The 14,496-nt window shown below is 39.5% G+C and overlaps 1 protein-coding gene across 2 annotated transcripts in view; it reads left to right on the forward strand.

The window, feature by feature from the left end:
• sema4bb (sema domain, immunoglobulin domain (Ig), transmembrane domain (TM) and short cytoplasmic domain, (semaphorin) 4Bb) overlaps positions 1-14,496 on the forward strand; it is a 64,130-nt gene that overhangs the window by 9,153 nt on the left and 40,481 nt on the right. The window contains exon 1 of one of the 2 annotated variants that reach the window (XM_046032446.1): positions 6,153-6,348. The exons of the other annotated variant lie outside the window; for it this stretch is intronic. The gene's annotated coding sequence lies outside the window, so the exon portion shown is untranslated. Of the gene's footprint in view, positions 1-6,152; positions 6,349-14,496 lie in introns of those variants that run through there. 2 annotated transcript variants of the gene reach the window in all.

The raw sequence follows: 14,496 nt of genomic DNA on the forward strand, positions 1-14,496 counted from the left end.
ATTGGCTTTGGGGGGCTGTAAAGAGTAACATAGCTAGCTAGCCAGTCAGCTAGCTGTCAGTATCAAAGTAAACAAGGGTCCTGGAATTGCAGTTCCGGTCCATGCTACTCAACACGGTAGCATGTAGCTTTTCTATTGGCAGATTGTTAAAAAACAAGAAAGCTTTAAAGACATCCAATATCTTAAAACATATTATAGACAGAATTTAGCTGCTATCTATTTATTTTTATATTGATTTACTTATGTGTCTTGTTTGTTTTTCATTTGTTTGTTTTGTTTTATTATAACCTATGCTCCCTGTTTTGTTGTGTCTGTCAAGTACTATTGGATTAATAAAGTTGTGGGGGGAAAAAAACTGTCAACGTAGTAAGCATTGTCCATTATGCGTTAATATTTACTATACTATAATTATATATTGTTAATATAGTATATTAATACTATAATTCCTGAAAATCTTTATTTATAATAGCCTAATGATAATAATAAAGCAATGTTTCCAAAGTGATTTTAAGTTTCACAAACCAAGAATATTCTGTAATGTTACATCATGAGCCAGATGTATCTTGATTTAGGTTATAACTTTACAACATTACTGAGAATTTAATGATAGAATAACAGCGGTACGAACATTAACTCTATCGTTCAGCTGTTGCTGGACACGTCTGCTGTGTTGGCTGCAGTGGTCTGTGTGACTGGGCCTGGGGGAGCTAACCGGAGCTAGCTAGCTAACTATTCCTGACAGCCCCCCCAAGTATATTCCTCTTACCCTAACCATCACAGGGTGTGTGCCTAAAGTTATTGATTATGTGCATGTCGACCAGTTAACCCTACAGCGGATAGCGGATAGGGTTAACCTCCATTGTGTTGCTGTGCAGCCTCCAGTAACGTTACTGCAGCTATATAACACCTGTCGGCACCATGGTCAGCACTTGCGGAGCTTCTCAACTCCAATTTCTCAACGTTTGAACACATTTTCGATTTGCCGCCAATTTTTGTAAAACTGACGATATTCGTAATCTACATAGTTGATTTCTCGCATTAAAATTTCTTAGAAGTGTATTTAAAGTTCTATTGTTGGCCTCTAAAGAATAAAACAGTTTGCATTAGGATCTATCCTGTACATGAGCCGAGATTAACGTCATCACGTTTTATGCGTGGTGTCTTCTGGGACAAACCATATTTGGAAGTTCAACTTCCGTCAACTTCCGTCAACTTCCATCAGGTCTGCGGGCTGCAGCTGGATATACTTGAACTAATTAGCCGGTATAAGTGCACCATCCGGGTACTGGCAGTGCACTGCATTTTGCCATATTTCTCAGTTTGAACACACTTATGCCCTCAAAATAGTAAGTGTAAGTATGGAAGTGCGCGAATTGAGACACAGCATAGGACTCTACAACCATGCTAGCGGCTCTGTGAGCTGTGACACAGGGATTCTTTGAGCTAAATGCTAACGTCAGTTCTAACAGGCACTACTCATTTTACATAGAATTTAAAATGTATCTGTAACATTACTGTACCATAACCTGCTTTTCATTGTAGGTATAAAGGCATAAAATGTGTCTGTCACCAGTCAGTTTGCCACCAAGCCAGTAATTAATGAACAAGACTGAGGACCTTCCACCTGGCGCATAACGTAGTGTCTGACCTACGCAGTTTAATTTTCACGCCCAGCGCCCACATTTTGTAAATATGTACTTTGAGTGCTGGTGTTAAAATTAGTTGTGGTCAGACACATTGTTGGCACATTGTTATCTCGAGGCAGCAGAAACAGTTGCCCCATTTACCGACATAAACCTGGTCTTATGTCAATTGCTCCATATTTTTAAGGGCGCATTATTCAGATAGTAAGATGCACAGATGCATAGTGATCACAGTTATATCCACACATCCAAAAGGTCTCACACATAGTCCAGGTTCATACAATGAAAGTGGAGTAAAGCAGCCATCCTGAATAATCCTGAGCTCCATCAGAGTTTTTACATCTCGCTGATACTTCTGTTCATTATTTGCCTCTCCCAATTCGGGTCTTTGCATTAACTTTGCATGTAATCGTACCGTGCGAAAAATTCCCTATGCTTTCTGTTTGACCACAAAATTTCTCGCATGTTCCCTCTCTCTATCTCGTCCCCCTCGTTCTTGGCACTCCAGCCAATAGTTGCTGAGATATTTCAGTCTGGACCAAAGTGGTGGACTGACCACAGACCGATATTTCCATTGTTAAAGCCACGCTGCTAGAAAAAAAAATGAATTACAGTAAAACCTCTCATTCTTTTTTTTTGTTGCCTGTGTAGGCAGCACTTATCAATACACACAATATAAATTGACAAACATCTAAACTTAAAGCCTGTTTATCAAAAAATATTGTTGATCTCATTGACATAAGCTTGGCTGTGAGCTACTACTACTTAGAGCTTGTTGAGTGGGTAAATTCACAAAACATTTAGGCGAGTCTCCAAATCTGGTGTTGTGTATTTCTGAAAGAGTCTGCCATATGCTTAACCCCAATAAAAGCTCCACGGGTGGCCGTGACCTTAATATGAATGGCTCCTGTATGTCCCTGAATGTGTTCGCGTGCCACGACAAAGGGATATTATTTGGGTGCAGCGGCAGATTAAGGGTGATGTAGTCAGCAACTGTGCGTTTGTGAAACACAACCTTCAGGTCTTAAAAACTGCCCTGGTGATTTTTTTCTAATTCAGAAAAACATGTGTATAGCTCCAAATAAACGTAAAATGCATGTTCATTAACAGGGGGCCGCTTAATTCTTATCATAGTGCTTCACCCAACACTGCAGAGCTACTCAGCATCTCGTTATGGCATCTTCAGTTTGGGAATGCCAGTGTCTGAGGACTGCTTGGCACTTTCAGTTTTTCTCCTTTTTTCCTGTGTGAGCTGGAGGCTCATTTGCACTCATTATTATAATCCATTTGTTTTTGGAGAACGCAATCACAGTTTTGGGGGACTCGCAGCTTAATGCATTCTTATATTATTGAACCATATATCATTGCAGAGCGAATAGAAAAGTAATAAAGAATTTTCCATTTTTTGAGGAATTCATACTGCTGAGTGGTTCATCCACCCCCTGTTGCTGCAAGCCTGACTTTTGCATGACTTGGATGATTTTAATCTTCTCAGAAGTAATCCCTGATTGAATTTGAAGGATTACTGAGGGCCCGGCAGATAAAGGAGAGCAACTTTGATTTGGTGTCTGTCTATCACAGAAGATACAACAGAGAGAGACCTGCAAAAAGTTGAAGAAAAAAATAACTGAAAGAGAAACAGAGAAAGTGAGAGAGAAACAGAAACTTGTCCACAAATTTAATGCACCTGCAACATTGTTTTCCAGTTCGGCCTTTGCTGCATCTGTGGCACAGTCACGCAAAACCAGCTAGAGAGTGAAAACATTTCCACAAGTGTCAGGCTTCTGTCAGATTGGACTATCAGGGCCCTCAGGCATTCTGTGCTTGGATACTGACATCACATTTCTTGGTGTTAACAGTAAGAATATCAGACAAATTCTCACATTGTCGCATGTCACTGGAAGCAAGGAGCTACAGCCTAATTATTAATGTTATCTTCTCCACTGCCAGTTATACATGAGAACTTGATTATGTCCCTTCTGTCAAGAAATGATAACGATAATTTTCATTGGCCGTCCTGAGCAGAGCAAAAGGTGCAGCCTCGCTGTCTGTTGTTTTGTGCTTTTAAAGGAACATTAGAGGACTGCAGTTCTTTACTCTTTTCTAGGGTCAAAAATGAGATTACATGAATGGCTGAGTCTGGTTGTGTTCAGGTCTTTGCCTTTGTATATAATCCTCTGTAATTCTCTTTGTGGTGGACGCTCCCATTTGTCATACATTGTCTGACGGCTGCAGGGTATGGAGCTAGAATTGTGTCTTTATTACATGCGAGAAAATAAATGATCTGAGAGGGGAAAAAAAAGTTTGAGAGAAACAGTTATCAACACTGATAGCAAAAAAGCATTTCATGAGAGAAAAAAGAATATTTGAGTTTTCATACCAATAGCAAAAAATAATAATATTTGAGACTAAAAAAAGTTTTGAGAGAAAGTATTTTCTCATAGAACATAAAAAAATATAAATTTTAAATTTTTAAAATTATTTCTGAGAAAAAAAATCTCTGTCAAAATACTTTGAAAAAAAATCTCAAATATATATTTTTTGCTATCATTGTGAAAACATTTTCTCAAAAAAAAAAGTGTTTCTCTCAAACCGCTTTCCTTTGCTCTCGATGCAATTTCTTGCTCTCGTGTCAGGATTTTGCTTTCGCTGTGAAAATTGTGTCATGGGCAGGCCACGTTCCTATTGGCCAGTCGGGTGAGCATCGTCTTGTCTTGGGAGTCGAACTGGACCATTACACCATTGTTCGGTTCACCTAGATAGATGCCGGTGTGACAGTTTAACTGGCGGCAAAATTAACTGGTGATAGTCCCAGATGTGCCGTAGGCGTGGCTACAGGATCCATTGACTGCAACCCAGGAAATACATTCTGATTACTTTGTTTATCTCTGTAATGTATCGTCATGTAGATATATGCTTCTGAGTGTAGTTTGCAGGCTACATCGTTAGCTGCACAATGATTCACAGGGACCTCTCCCACCTGCAAATGAGTTCAAAGCGAGGACTTTGAGCGTGATCATGGAGGCGACTGTGTCGCTGTTCAAAACACTAGAAAACCTCAATAAACCGTCCAAATCTTCATGTTTTCTGTCTGATTTGTGCCACGGTCGGTTTAAATGTGTTCTTACTTTCATAGGGAAACAGGCTGAGGTGTTTGACATTCATGGACCGCTAAGTGGAGACGCTGTTAGCTGCAGCAACGCGCCCAGATTAACCTGTGACACAGCTTCATACCATCGATCGCCTTTATATTCCGCTATCTTCGCCATCGTTACCAACATCGGCTTGCCAGTCAACATTTGTATGATGTATCGTTATTTACCTGACGTCGAGTTGCTGTGAGACGAACAGTTTGTCATTCAGCCTGTAAGTGAAACAGTCTGGAGTTCAGGCTGAGTTACACTCTACCCGAACACAGCGTGCAGTCAGCTGTGGCCACGGTAAATGCTCAAGTTAACTTGTGATCCAACAGCTGTAGCTACCGTCGCTCATTTCACTCACTCATTTAGCACACACACACAGAAGTTGGAAGCAGGGGTGGTGTAGGCTATTGTGAGTAGGTCTCAGAAATAATTTAAAAAATTAAAAATTTTAATTTTTTTATGTTCTATGAGAAAAACCTTTTTTAGTCTCAAATATTATTATTTTTTGCTATTGGTATGAAAACTTTTTCTCTCAAATATTCTTTTTTCTCTCATGAAATGCTTTTTTTTTTTCAGTGTTGATAACGTCTTCTCTCAAACTTTTTTTTTTTCTCTCAGATCATTTATTTTCTCGCATGTAATAAAGACACAATTCTAGCTCCATACAGGGTAGCCCTGAGAAGAGAGAGAAAGAGGAACTCTGATAACCAAGACAACAGAGCAGTGAAGGAGTCTCTTTTCTCTTAAGCCATGTTCTGCAAAACATATTTGATACAAGTTTTGAATCAATCCACTACTTCATATTTACAGGTCGTTTTCGGCTTTCAATATGTGGGGACATAACTGTCTGTGCCCCACATCAATTTGGGCCTTTTTACACTCTTTTAAATATTGTAAAACAATTATGTTGCATTAAACAAATGCAAAACAAAAACAAAAGCTGAATCTGAATACTGATTTTTCCAAGTTCCCATAAGTCTGACAAATGTTCAAGAAAGGGCCTTCACAATCTTTGCATAAATACTTGAAGCTCTTGCAACAAATAATAAAAAAAGAAAGAAAGTGTCACATCATGCAGGGGTTATGTGTGTGTATATTGTCTTTTTCTATGAAATATACATTTCTATATTTCGACCTTGCAAACTTCACAAACCTTGTAGGTTACTTTAGGAGTTTTCTCTCCGACAGAGGGGGAAAACTAGACTGAACTTAGACGGTATCCTCTTGGTTTAGTTGAGGAAATGAGTGATAGTGATGCAGGCTCTTTACTTACAGTCTGTGGCTGCAAGCAGGCAGCGTGTGCTGTGGGAGGAGCTAAAGTTTACAAGCTTGAGAGTGACCAGCCCTCTCAGTTTGTAGTAGAGGAGGCTCGTCTTCTAACGGAGGATGGTTTTCACTTCACGGATAATCTAATGGGCTCGAACATACATGATGATAAGCGCACTTTGCGGATTTTAATACTTTTCCGGCCCATTTGTCGACAGTTTTTCTAACGACTGTGAAGACCTGAGCTGTGACCGACTTTTTTTTGTTGGGGTTTTTTGCGCTGCAGTTCGCGGATGGTAAGATCTCTTTCTGTGCATGCTCCGTGTTCTTTGGATTTCAGGTTAAACACCTTTACGATGGTGACAGATGAGACCGAATCTCATCTAAATCTAGTGTAGCCTATTTATGTATTCAGGGGTGAAGAATAGGCTACTTTATGCACTTAATATATTCTAAAATGGGATCTTTAACGCATAAATGAAGGTTTTCTGAGAAATTGTGTTGGTTGATGGTGTTTTGCCTCAACGTTATGATAGCTGACACTAAACCAGACACTGAATGTATTCCTCATAGTTTGGGGTCTTGCTCTCCTTTTCAATCTTTCATGTCTTTTTCAATCAGATGTGCAACCTACTTGGTAAGAGTCTCATGCACACATTGGCTGCTTGCCCCTGAGCAAAATCCCCAAATCACCATTTATAAATCTGAACTAAGCCTAATAAAATTGCAGCTTTGGCAATGAGTTGCAGCATTGATGTAAAATAAGTATATGAAGGTGGGGAGGCAGCCTGATGGACTGGCCAATCTGTTTTCTATATAACCATGTGGGTAAACAGCTGCTATTTGCATTTAGTCCAAAGAAACAGCAAACAAGAAACACAGTTCTTTTACACTGGCTGTGCTTTATTTTCACCAGACTTAAAGACACATTGGCAAAGTAGCCACTGCTAAGCCCTGATTGATCTGTAGGGCTGTTAACACCACATGTAGCCTTTTGGAATTGATCCTGTCCAACCCTGCTTCTAATGCTTCTAAACTGATGGACCAAATCTGGAGGATATGATCAGTGTGGAAGCAGAAGCCTAGTTCAGTGTTCGGATGTGCTTTGTTGAAATCAGACCGTAAATGACTGGTGGAGCAGTCATTCCCTTTAGGGCCTCTGCTGTTTGTCTACCCCTCTTACTAGTGTGTGATACTGTATCAGTAACACTAATAACTCCGATAGTGTCTGGCTTTTTGACTGTAAACCTAGCTGCACAAACCTTTACTCTGGAAGCACTTGCAAAAGCATCTTGTGTGCTTTGCCGCCCCCCCCCCCCCCCCCCCCCCCCCCCCCCCCCCCCCGACTTTCATTGAAAAACACACACATATGCATGAACCCCTCCCACACAACTGCACACACATTCAAACACTCAAAACAAACACATAGACTCCACCCACTGTAACAACTTCAGAGGAATGGTCATCATGTGGCTGGAGAGGTTGCGGTAAAGAGTTGGAAGGGAAGTGGAAGCTGAGGAGGGGAGACACCCAAAAGGTTAGTGATATCCCAAACAGTGTCCAGAGGGACTGGAAGTGCTCAGTGCAAACTGATGGGAACTTGCGTGTTCAGGGTCCTTGTGCAGCCTTCCAAACGCTGCTGAGATGTGGGAAAACAGTCATTTCTCTGGGCTAAAGCCAGATTGCACCCAGAACAGAGCAGGCTCGAAGCCAGCCTTTTCATCAGCAGAGTTGAATTAGTGCAGAAGAGTTCAAAAAGGGTTTGTTGTCCACCCCCCCACCCCCCAGCAATGTGTTAAAATCCCATACAGGCTTTGTTTTCTCTGAGGTTTTACTGCAGCTAAAACATTTGGCATGGGAGGCGCCTAAGTTTGAGGAATCTGTACAAATTCTTGTAGCATTATTTCAACCTAGAGTGTGAAAACCCTGAAAAGTCACACTGCGCCTTTACACATGGGCAATAAGGTTTATTGGTTCACATTTGCGTTCTTTAAGACCTGGCTGCAGTCCCATTTGCTGACTGTATGATAGCTTGTATGACCCGCAGGTTCTGTAGAAGACTCGCCAGTCCCTACAGGGGTGTAGATGTTGGGCCAAAGGATGGCTCTGAATGCAGGTGATGTCCCACTGGGGGCCATGTAGATGAATCTGAAAATATTTCCCTGATTTTACTTTAAGACTGTCTCTTGTTGCTTGCTCTTTACCCACTAAAGAAATTACCTTCACAAAAAAATCTATTTTAAAAAAAAAAAACACGTGTTCAACTTGCATTCGACCCTTTTATATCAGACTGCTGTCATGCCTGGTTATCACTGTTCACACTGGATCTGATACTGTGGCAGCAAGTCCATACAGATCACTGCTCACGCTATTTAGCAAAGTTAACGATATGTATATAGAGGGACTGTAATTTAATTTATTAAATAGGCTTTGTGCTGGGTTCGGCTATGTAATCGTTTTCAAATAAGTCTGAGATTGAGCAGGGAAATAATGTTTGAGAGGAGCAGTATATTAATTAGAAACTTAGATTAATGTTACAATATTTCTATTCTAACCCTATAGTAATAATATAGTTGTTAGATAAAAAGGTGTTCACACTCTCATAATAAAGCTGAGCAGTGACATATTATTACTGTTACAAAGGCAGGTTGATCACTTTACTGTGTCTGTCTCACAAGCGTTTGTCAGAAGTACCCAATGCATTGATTTGGATGAGGCCTTAACGGAGGTGGCTGTCTTTGGATAGAAATATATTTTGTAATCTGTTCCTCTCCAGAGAGAAATTAATGTCTTCCCCATTTTTGTTCTCTTGTTTTGAAAGAAATATAGTGAGAAAGAAACTGTGACTTTGTAATGGAACAGACTTTCTCCGTGCCTGGAATGTTTTTCCTTGTGAATTCACTGATAACCATATCTTATATTTCAGTTGGAGTGATACGGATACAGTCATTGTGTTTTTATTTTGCCCCAAGATTGTCTGGAGATTCAGTATTTACATGGGGAATTACAAAATACAAGTACATTATTTTTCTATGAAAACAATGAACTTGTATTGTTACATGTAGGCAGGAGAGGGACGTTATCTGGTACTTGCAGTTAAAGAAATAGTGTCTTGTATTGAACAGATAAGCAAGCCATTTACTGAAGGAAATACTGCAGTTATATTTCTTTTTATCAACCTCTTTATAAGCTTCTATTCTACATCAGTAGATGTAGTGCTTCCATGCACATGTCCAGTTTCCACGGTACACACGGTATCAGGTTATTTTATGTGATGTATATAAAGCTATAAGAGTGTATTTATTCAACCATGGTTCAGTAGAGGAAACTAATTTATGTTAGGGACTGTATGAAAATGATTATGGGGTCAGAAAAGGGTTATGGTTTTATAATTTGTCTTTTGGCTGACTGGAGGGTAGTCTGCCTCTTGAGATAGCAGAGGAGGTCTTATTTTAATTTTTTTGCCACCCTGAATTTAGATTTTATTTCCACCTTGACTTGTAATATAAGTAATAGTTACATCATACATAGTTACAGATGTTACAGCTTCTATGTAAAAAGTTATACTTTGCCATATGCACCAATTTGTTTGTCATACATTTTGCAATTTCCAATAAATCCTTAAAGGTGGGGTATGCAAAATTCTGTACCATGACAAATACCATGAACGCACAACGACACAGCAAGTAATGTAACTAACGTTAGCAAAGTTGTGGGTTAGCAAACTGTTGCCACAGTTGCTTTTGCGAAGCGAACACATGCAGAGAGGAGTCGGCCCCAGAGCCAGCACAGCAGCTCTAGACAGCGATACTCGCAGCTCTCCTGTTACTATAGCTAACATCACAACAGCATATCATCATATCTATCTTCTTTATTCAAGGCTTTGTACAAACACCGTTTTTTTGTTTGTTTCTTTCAGCGCACACAAACAACAGACATCTAGCGGACCATGAGGAGATATCCGCTGAATTTGACAAAATGTTGTGTATTGGATTAGAATTGCATATATCACCTTTTAAAATGTTGCATCAGGGATTATATTATTGTTGCAATAAGATATTAGGGAGTGTCGCACTTTTCCTCTAATTCCAAAGAAAATTTCATAATGATGGTGAAGATTTTTAAGAACATAAGATTCAGCCCCCCCCACCCCCCCCACCCCAGTTTATTTTTGTAATGTCCCTTACTTATAAAAATAGTCAAATCGATTGCATTTCATTGGAAATCAATTAATAATAATCTTTTTACACGATTAGCTGTTATAAAATTCATTATGATACCGCTCCTTATCTGTCTCATGTATCAGCGGGATTGTTGCAGGGAGGGGACCACACTGTTGACTTATTACTTCCTTTATTGGTGGCGACTGCTGGCAAAAGACAAAGGAACTCCTGACAGTAAACAGAGCAGAAGTGCTTCAGTTGCTTTTTGAAGTCAACATGTTTGCTGAGCCTAAACAACCGACAGCATTGAGGCGGCGGACCAGACAAACGACTCGGACAAACTGTGTCATGTTTCCTCGTGGGAAGGCCTGTCGTTACCATGTTCGACGTTCGTACTTGAACACACTGAAGGGGCTGCGGTGTGGGTCTGACGAGGTGAAGCAGGGGTCAGAAACAGAATATCGTCATCTGATACGCTTTTAAATCCTATTTCCCTGCTTGTCAAATCGAGTAAAGAAATGAGTCCTCACACCGGTTTAACTGCAGGGATTAATCGAGCCCCCCCCCAACTCGATGTTTAAGTCATGAGACGAATTGCCTACTATGGATAGCCAAGTCTTTGGATTTGATGGTGTAATTAGCAGATGAACTGTGATGCTAAACACAGCGTGGTCCAGACCTCACAAAGGCCTCTATTGTGTGATTACATGACTGCAAGTCTTCCACTGTCCTGTGTCACGCTACAGAGTTTGTTCACAGACTTGACTGACATCATCATTAACCCAGCAGATGAATGAGATGTTGTTCTGTGTTGTGGTTGTTTGCAGCTTTGATAGCAACAATGTTCCCTATACATCGTAGCTAGAAAGTCACAAGGAGACCAGAGTGTCAGGGAAGTAAATGAAATGCCTTTTTTTTTCTCTCACTGCTGTCGTCTTTGGACAAGCATTAAATTGCAGTCTGTGAAATCTAAATTTTTCTGTCTTTTTTAAAAAGTTGTAAGCGGAAGCAAAATGTTAGGCTCTAATGATGAGGATTTCCTTATTGGTCAGCACACTTCGTTAGTCTAAATGGGTCATCAAGTTTATAGTGTGGAGAGCTTTTCAACCCAGAAGCACATAATAAACAAGAGGAGATTAGTGTAATCTCACTTCCACTGAATTTGTAGTCTTCATAGCAATCATTTTAAAATGCAGTAAAGTTATTTCTTTATTAGTGGCTTGTGCAAAGGTTCCCATAGTTTCCATGACACGCACAGCTCATTATTGACGGTTTGGAAGTTTTTCAAGAAACGATATCCCACTGTTCCCCATCAGGCTTGAATAATTCGAGGCAAGGGCAGCTCTGTATCAGAGGGAATAAGGTGACCCCCAACTCTCCTTTAAGCACTTATCTCCTCTGCCAGTTCTGCTTCACTCACTCGTTTGAAATGATAATTGCTCTTTCCTGCGTGGCAGCGTTGAGCAGTATGCGCACAAATGTAAAAGAGCTTGAATATTCCTCAGAGCCTTTTCGAGCTAAGGATCACACTTAAAGTGGTGTCACACCACGCTCATCGCTCTTCATTTCAAAGCACGTGTGTAGCGTGTTGGGTTGTGTGTCATTGAAAGACAAGTCCCATTGCTAACTCAAAGATGACACAGGGATGTGAAGATCTGAGTTCATCACTGCATTTTAATGAGTACCTTTTGCTCCTAGACACGGGCGTGGGATCATGGAAACAGTGCACGTACTGTAATTAAACAATTAACACAGGCCTGTCTGGTAGCTTTGGGTCATGCAAAGTCAGTGAGGGCATATTCAATGTACCTGATTATAACTTGAATGTGAGCAGATTAAGAAATTCTCCAATTATCCTCATGTCACACCCTAAACCAGGTTATTTTACTCACAATAAGATTGTTATCTAAACATACCATGATCAACTAATTACTCTCTTAAACCAGTGAAAGCTAATAACGACTGCTTAAATGATGGCTTTCATTTGACATTGCAAGTAACAGACCTTTCACTAAGGTGCTCTGTAGATTCAACAAAATTCCCCCTTATTTATTTTCGTATGACTGACTCAATCCCACAAAACCAATCACGGTAAATCTCCAGCATTACTGGGAAAGTTATGTTCCTGTGAACCATTTAAACTCCTAAATCTTACTAATAGCTTTGTCTACTTACAGTACACAAGTTATGTGTGTGGATGTACAGGAACTGAGTGAAATGGTTAGTATTTAGTATGGTTAGTATTCAGGTGTATGTTTAGTTCAAAGTAGAAGATTTGCTGAATACTGTGCTACAGTGTCACTGTGTGGATCCAGAAAGAGATTAACCACAAACACTGTTACTAAAATAGTGCATTTGTATACATGAGTACTGTGCAGCCCTGGCAGAACATGCCATGACTGAGTGCTTTGTAGTTTACTTAGTACACTTTGTGTCAATTATGCTAAAAGGAAACTTTGATCCATATTTATTTTTACCCGATGGCAGTTTGAACCACCAGTGAGTGAGTCATTTGGGGGTCATGGGAAGTGACTGGGCTATGACCGGTATTGCCTTTTATTTTTCTAGCAAATTTGAATTAATCTCTTGAGTAAAATCCTAATTCGTTCTACAGAATTTTGCATCATCTGTGTGTGTGTGTGTGTGTGTATGTGTATGCATCAGGGACATACCACAGCAGGATGCATTACAGTCATCAATAGAAAGATGATTCTATGAATAATTAATTATACATGCAGAAAAAATCAGTATCCTCATATTATCTCTCTGGGATCACATGTATCAATAATTCAGTAAAGGCTGTTGGTTTCAATTCTCAGAGATGTTCATATTACTGTCAAATAAAGCAGGATGTCTGCTATTATAAGATAGTTTTTGTATTCTTTCTTCTTGAACCTTTTTGGAAACTATACTACAACTAGAAAGCATTGAGAAGTGCATTCAGGAGTTGGTCATTTAAATAAAGGTTTAGAAATGTGGAATTTTTATTTGCATCAAAACACAGTGAGTCTGAGTTTTTGAGACATATAGCTAACAGAAAAGATAAACTGGACTGAAAAACAGACAAACAAAATAAGACAGAAAACAGTTGATGAAACATGCCGCAACTTATACACTATCAGCTGCTTGCTATCATTAAGAGAAACACATTTGCATAGAGGAAATGCAGAGGGATAAATTAAGTGAATGGCTCTTGATTAGCAGTCAGATCTGTTTTCTTGTGGCATTTGTACAAATTTGTCTCTTTCAGGGGAAGTTTGCCTTCAGGCATCAGGATCCAGAATCTTCAGTGTGCAGCTGTCTCATATTATAGACCTAAAAGTTGGCGCGTGCATAAAGGTTTTTATTTTATCCTGGGTTAAAGTCTCTTCTGTTGTGTACTGGCCTCGGTTGGTTTCAGAGCCAACAGAAAATCATGTTACCTGCAGGGTAGAAATGATATTGGAGAGACAATATAAGAACATTTTTCTCTCTGTGGTTGGTATAATATATGTGTTTGTTTTCTCCTGTCAAACTGTAACTTAGGAGAAAAAGTGAAAGCAGAGAGCATGCTGCTTTTGCTCAATTTTGATAGTAGACGTCCTGTTGATTCCTCTACTTGAGTTGACTTTTTTTTTTATTTTTTTTTTTTTTAAATCTTCTTTTAAAATATATACATTTAATCAGGATTTAATTTCCTGCTCAATAGAAATTTTCTTTAAGAGGTGAAAAGAAAACAGTATCTGGATGGAAAGATGTTTTTGTAAGGCCTGTATTGTGTTCAGCATGTTATGAGTTATGACGAGGTTGTCCATATTAAAAACTACTTGAGGCCTCTGTGAGAGGATATCCTGGGGATTTGTCTCTGATAGACGTATTACCTGTAAGCTGCTGTACATTCCTAAGAAAGCATTGGATTTTAGTACCTGTGTAGACATATTCAAGATTTTACAGTTACAGTTTATTTTTAACTCAGTGGTGATTTATTTAGAAGTCGGCTTTCTGGGTGCTGGGAGCGGTCTGCTCGGGTGAAACCCTCCTTTTTACTCCCCTCCATCCCTTTCCTAGGTGGGAATCAGAACAATGTTTAGGATTTAAAAACTTCAAAGTTGGTTAACAAAGACTGCTATCTGTTAGTTATTTTTCAAATGGACTAAATTGTCTCTAAGATTAGTTGTGAAAAAAGTCAACTTTGCCAGTAGATCAAGCTAAAATACAGTAATGTATAGTGAAACATAGTGGGCCTACCTGCCCTATTACATTGCATCCTTTGCAGTTTGACTATTACACGTGTGAGTATGA

This window comes from Micropterus dolomieu, linkage group LG20 (genome assembly GCF_021292245.1).
Source record: "Micropterus dolomieu isolate WLL.071019.BEF.003 ecotype Adirondacks linkage group LG20, ASM2129224v1, whole genome shotgun sequence".
NCBI classification, from domain to species: domain Eukaryota; kingdom Metazoa; phylum Chordata; class Actinopteri; order Centrarchiformes; family Centrarchidae; genus Micropterus; species Micropterus dolomieu.